Below are 7061 nucleotides of genomic sequence, written 5' to 3' on the forward strand. Positions count from 1 at the left end.
TCAGACCTTCACAAGTGGCTTCCACCTGCAGAACAATGAGAAAATAAATTTGTGTCTAAGCTTTCCAGCATAAGCCGGATGTCATTTCAGCATACATGAGTAATACAGTGATCTTCCGGAAACAACCAAAGTTCACAAAATAGTTCCAAATAGAACATTGTGTCAGACCAAGGGACTCATTTTATTATTAAGGAATTGTACCGGTAGACACACAGCCAAGGCATCCATTGATCTTTTCATAAATTGCACCACTGGGAAGTAGCTGGTCTGGCAGAATGATGGAATAGCCTATTAAATGTTCAGCTAGGTTACTGACTCTAGAATAACATCCTGTGGGGCTGAAGCATTTTTCCTCAGGATGTTGCATATATTCTCTGAATCAAAAATCAATGTAGAGTGTCATATCCCCAATAGTTAAAATGCATAGTTCCCAGAAACAAAACAAAGACTAGAGAGTTTCTTTTCCTCACATTTTATCATGACTCACAGTGACCTAATTACAGAATTTATTGGGCTTTGGTAGAGTCTAAGTCTTGTGACATTAAGAAGAACATTTCTACCAAAAAGAATTTTGCTAAATCTCAAGGTATAATTACTACCTTTCCTTTGTCCATTCTTGCTGGTATTATTGAACTCAGAGATGGGATAATTTATAAAGAACTGAAACTTATTTTCTCACAGTTCTGGAGGTTGGCAAGTCCAAGATGAAAGAAATGGTATTTGGTATGATGAGAACCTCCTCGTTTAATCTACATATGATAGAAGGCAGAAGAGTAAATGAACTAGCTATCTATCTGAATGACACATAATGTCTTGCTTAAAAGGGCCTTAAGCAGATGCCTATAATTTTAGCTAAGGGAAGCTGAGATCTGAGGATGAAGGTTCTAAGATAGCATAGGCAAGAAAGTCCTCAAGACTGTTATCTCTACATTAGCCACCAAAAGCCAGAAGTGGAGTGTATCTCAAGTGATATAGATTATTAGCCTTGAGGGAAAGAGCTGAGGGACCAGCCCTTAGCTTAATCCCCATTACCAGCACATTGAATGTCTAAATTATTGACTCAGCTGAGATAACTTAGCTGGGTATAGGATTATATGTTGAAAGCTAATTTGTCTAAAACTAGGCTATTTTATCTCAAAACTATGAAAATATTGATGCTTTTGTCTTTTGACTACGATATTCCTGATGTTATTTGATTTTTGTGTTTCTCTGTGATTTTTTTCTGTATAATCTTGGTTCTCCTTTAGAAACTAATTCCCACCATTTTTAAGGCTCCATTCCATTATTTTTATTGAAGGTAGATGGAGTCTGTATGTCTATATTAATCTTGTTAAAAGTCTCTCTGATGGCTGGTCACTGGTGCTTCATGACTGCAATCCTAGATACTTAGGAGGCTGAGATGAGATCTAAGGGTTGCAGTTCAAAACCAGCTCAGGCTGGAAAATGTGTGAGACTCTTATGTCAAATTAACCAGCAAAAAAAAAGCTAGACATAGATCTGTGGCTCGAGTAAGACAGTACTAACCTTGAGCCAAAAGCTCAGGGATGGTGCCCAAGCTCTGAATTCAAGTGCCAGAACCACCACTACCACCACAACCACCACCTTCCTTCCACCCCCACCTCCAAGTCAGGAGTCAAATCCATTTTTTAAATACATTCCTTTGGAAACTTTCTGAATATATATTTCTTCAAATAATATATTCCATATAATTGTCCTAACATTTTGTTGGGAACTTCTTCTCATTGAATATCAGTATTCACAGCCCAAGCTATACATTTTCCTTAATGTTTTCTATACTTTTTGGATAGTGCTTAAGGAAATTTCTCAGCTTAGTTTTCTGTTTAATCTTTTTATTGTTTCTAAAAATTAAAGTGCATGAAAACATTCTAGGATTCATAGTATGTGATGTCTATGTTTAAAAACAACTTTTTACATAATATCTAGCTTTTGGTTATTAGATAAAATTATTATATTTGTCTCATTGAGACTATTATGTATAAATTTTAAATATTTAAAATTGTTTTAAATCTGCTTTGTTTTCCCAGCTTCCATGGTTGTAAACACTCAGGAGTCAGAGATCTGAGGACTGTGGTTCAAAACTAGCTAAGGCAAAAAAGCCCAAGAGAGTATTATCTCTAATTAATGAAAATAAATAAATGCTAGAAGTGAATGTGTGGTTCAGGTGGTAGGGCACCAGACTTGAATGGGGGGAAAAACAAAACAAAACAATTGCATAAGACCCTAATTCAAGCCCAACTACTGAACACACACACACACACACACACACACACACACACACACACATACATTCCATACAGAGAGAGAGAAAAACAGAGACTAAGAGAGTTCTTATTCATGAAGTTCTGATTCATGAAGACTTCTCTTTGGTTTGGATTGCGATTTTAATTTTTGTAAAAAAAATGTATCATTTTAATGGGGTTGATATTAATGGGATAATATTTTCATGAGAAAATACTTCATGCTTCTGTGTAAAGGCCTGAGTTTAAACACCGGTACTCCTCCCAAAAATAAAGCATTAAAAATGATAAAAAAAAAAAAATCCTACAACAATACAGATGAACCTGGAGGATAGTATCTTAATAAAATTAGCCGAACATAGAAAGAGATCTTCTGTATGTTTTTATTTACATTTTGAAACTACAAAGCCAAACTCAGAGAAGAAGAAATCCCTTCTAGTAATGTTAAAGTTTTGGAAAGGGAGGAAAAAGAAGGAGAGACAGATTTGAATGACAAAGCCTACAGCCATTAGCCATTAGTTTCAGGGAACCATAGAGTTGCAGTGGTCTAAAATAACTATTGCCTATTTCAAAATAACTAGGAAAGAAAAATCCAGCTTTTTCCAAAGCACAGAAATGATAAATATTTGAGGAGATGGGAATACCAATAATTGCTTGGATTTTAAAATTATGCATTATATGCATGTATGGAATTATTGTGCCAATTCCTATAAATATGTTCAAATATTATGTTCAATTTATAAAACATTAAAAGAAAAGAAAGGGTTAAAAAGATTTTTTTTTAGGACTTCTACATTTCTATTTAAGCCTGGTGTAATTTTTACCCAGAGTTCTTCACCACAAAGTAGGGAAGAAAAATGAAGCAATGTCTTTAAATATGTTAAGTAAGTAGAACTTCTTACTTAATAAGTATACAAGAGAAAATTGGCATGGATGATACAGAAATTCAGTTTTTTAATCAGTGAGGCAAGGTACAGAACGGTGAACAGCCTATTATCAATGATTGATTCATTTGTTCTTTAACAGTCACTGTAGAAAGGGTTATAGTCCCTGAACAGAAATCAGAGAAAGTAAGGAGAGGAATACGGTCAAAATAATTCATTTTGCATGTGTGAAAAAGGAACAATGACACTTCTTGACATTGGTGTGGGAAGGAGAAGGGAGTTGGAGGAGAGTGGCAGAAGGAATAAGTCTGATCAAGGTACATTGCACACAAATGTGGATTTGTTGAAATGTAATCCCCTTGCACAGCTAATTAAATACTAGTAAAAATTATAAAAGAAGGTCTTTATAAATCAGTCATGTCTGAGCTCTGTAAAGACACTTCCTGTGTAGAGGAGAGAGTGGTAAGCACTGTGCCAGGTGAAGGCTACAAGTGACTATCAACATTACGACAGGAACAGAGCAGCGTACGACGTGTAAGAATGTGTTATAAAAGAGTTTTTAGTTTTGTAAAGGTATTACAAACTGCTATAGGAAAAGATAATTTTGGCAGTAGTGGATTTGAATTTATGGCCTGTGCTTTCTAGGCAAACGTCTTATCACTTGAGTCTTAACTCCATCTAGTTTTACTTTTCAGTTATTAGTGCCCAGAACCAACCTTAGACAGCAATAGTCTTACTCAAGGTCTCCGGCATGGGATGACAGATGTGTACATCTTTCCTAGCTTAGGTTGTTGTTGTTGTTGTTGTTTTGTTTTGTTTTATAAAGTCTCACTAACTTGTTGTCTCACTCTGATTCTCTTCATCTCTGCCTCCTATCTGGGATTAGAGGAATGAGACATTGTACCTGACTTAAGCAACTAAATTAAAAGGCTAAATTACCACTATACTATCAGAGTCTATTAGATGATTAAATTATTCTTAGTTAATATACGGTATTTCAAAAATGTAAACTATCAAAAGCTGAGCCAAATGTGAATCTCTCACTCCACATCCTCCAAGCCTTCCTCAAAGAAAACTATGAAAGGCTTTATTTGACTTCCTCTTCTAGGGATCGATGTCTTTATGCATGAAAGTTAACACATCGGATTTTGATCTTATTAGTTCTGTCCGTTGGCTTCCAATCTGTACAAAGTATGTCTGATGATTAAAGTGTTTCTTTGGGTACATTTGGATTCCCCTCTTCCTCAGGTACTTCCTCAGGTACAGTAAGTGGCATAATAAAAATATACCACAAGATGGCAGAAGAAGCTATCGTTCCTGGACAAACCTCTTTAGACAGAAAATTGATTTACAACCTCGGCCTCAAGGAAAAGAAATTGCTTTATAAGTCTCCAGTGTATCAGCATATTCCAACATTACTACTGATATTAAAACTCAATATAAAATCAGTGACCCCTGACTCTAAAGTAATTTTCCTAGTTTATACTTTATCAGATTCTTCCTATAAACAATACTATTTGGTTTTTTTCAAATTCCTTTCTCTTATTCCATTGCAGAATTCTGGGCACGCTACACATAGAGTTTAATGATGGTTTTTCTGCTCTATGTAATTTCTCCTCCAAATAACTTATCTACTCCAGATGTCAAAGCTCTCCATCAACTTCAATGCACATTTATCCTTCAGGTCTCCCATTGTTAATAGCAGGTCAAGAAGTCCTTCAGAATCCCTGATTCATTCTCTCCCTCTAATATTTAGCCCAGAGCCTGCGAACTTTTCTTTCACCCTATGTCTTCTCAGCCAGTACTTTTCAAACAGAAAAAGTTGTGCTCCTTTACTGCATTTGGAAACCAATTTAGTTAAGTGCTACATAGAAGGCACAAATATAAAGTAGTGGAGAAATAGAATGCAGAGCTTTAGTAAGGGCAAAAAAAAATTCCTCAACAAGATGTTTGTGTCAGTTAAATATTCTCATCAAGATGAATATGTTTACTGTGATGAAATGTGTTTGTTTTTGTGGGAAATCTTCAACAAGGTTTTAAAGGAAAGATTTCTGCCCAAATCTCTCAGATTGTATCTTACCTATTACAATGGAGGATTCCATGGCTTCATTGTCTCAAATATACCACGCACCATCCCTTCCCTTCCAAGTTTTTACAATGTTCAATTCCTACTTAGAGCTTCCAGAAGCATGGGACTTAGTCTTAGAAGGCCTACTCACTCTAGTTCTTCCTTCTCACCTACCTACCATAATTAGTTTCAGAGTTCCTGTATACAGTCACCTAGTCTGTATCCTTAGCTGTATCCTCACCTTTTGTTTTACAAGGGCATGTCTAAATCCATGAAACCCCACTGGTGTCGACATATATGTCTTAGTGTCACTCAAATGATTACCCTTTGCCAGTTGCAGTTACCTGTGGTTCATGTCTATAATTCTAGCTACTCTAGAAGCTGAAACCTAGAGGATTAAGCTTTCAACCTAACCAGAGCAGAAACGTCTGAGAGATTCCACCTCCAATTAAGCAGCAAAAATGACAGACTGGAGGCCTGGATCAAGTGGTAGAGAACCCGCTCTGAACAAATGTGTGTGTGTGTGTGTATGGGTGTGTGAGGCTTTGAGTTCAAGCTGTGGTATGAGCATATGCACATGAACACACACACACACATACACGCATGCAGCACTATTTTTTAAACTCTTCTTTTAAAGTTTAACATTTCAATGTTTATTGTAATAACTTCATCGTCTCTCTACTAATGACTTCAGACTGAAATCTCAAAATGAATTAGAGCCAGGCACTGGTGGTTCACACCTATAATCCTATCTACTCAGAAGGCTAAGATATAAGAATCACGGTTCAAAGCCAGCCGGGGCAGGAAAGTCCTTGAGACTTTTATCTCCAATAAACCACTCAAAAAACTGGAAGTGGCACAGTGGCTCAAGTGGTAGAGTGCTAGCCTTGAGCTGAAGAGCTGAAGGACAGCACGCAGACCAGAGTTCAAGCCCCATGACTAAAAAAAAAAGAATTAGAATTTGATAACATTGTATTTGGAATCTGAAAAATCTGACTTTCAACAGTAGCTTTACCACTTCTGTCAGTGAGACTTTATACAAGTTACCAAACAAGTTTGCCTTTCAGAGGCCCTTGCTTATGTCTGAAGTTATATACTTACATAATCATTAGATTAATGTGCTAATACTTACAAATACTTACACTATGTCTTGTTAATAGTAAAATACAGTAAATTGCTCCTGATCATAATAGAATTTTTTTTCTTTAAATGGTTTTTATTAACACTTGTTATTTGTACAAAAAAGGATTTCATTGAGTCATTTCCATAATACAATATATCACAATCAAACTCAAGCATTCTTATCTTTCCCTTCCCCTTTTAAAAGAATTTTGACAGGTTTTATTATTCTATTTCATATATGCAAATAAAGCTCTTCAACTATATTCTTCTTCATGCACTACCTCACTAGCTTCCCTGTACCTGCTGCTACCCACCCCACAACAGAGCCTATTTCGTTTTACTATCATTCATATTTTTAGTTTGTATTAATTGGACCACAATGTTTTCCATGGTATTTTAGATGTGCATATATTGTATTTTAGTCAGAATTACCCTATTCATTTTTCCTGGCACCCTATCTCCTGTAGATCCTTGTTTTTCATTGAGATTCCTTATACCATCTTCCTACATAGTTATAGTGCTTTTCAGTAACAAATCTCAAAGAAGTCAAGAGAACATGCTTGGCTTCTGTTCATTTTTGGTGTGGTGTACCTGTGGTAATTTTTTTTCTGTCTTTAATTCATTAATTATACAAAGTGTTTCATATGAAATGGCCACATATGTAAGCAGTGTACTTGGACCAAACTCATCATCTATTACTCTTCATTCTGTTCTCTAATGACTCATTTT

The sequence above is a fragment of the Dipodomys spectabilis genome, unplaced genomic scaffold, assembly GCF_019054845.1.
Source record: "Dipodomys spectabilis isolate Male_0828 unplaced genomic scaffold, ASM1905484v1 ptg000017l, whole genome shotgun sequence".
NCBI lineage: Eukaryota > Metazoa > Chordata > Mammalia > Rodentia > Heteromyidae > Dipodomys > Dipodomys spectabilis.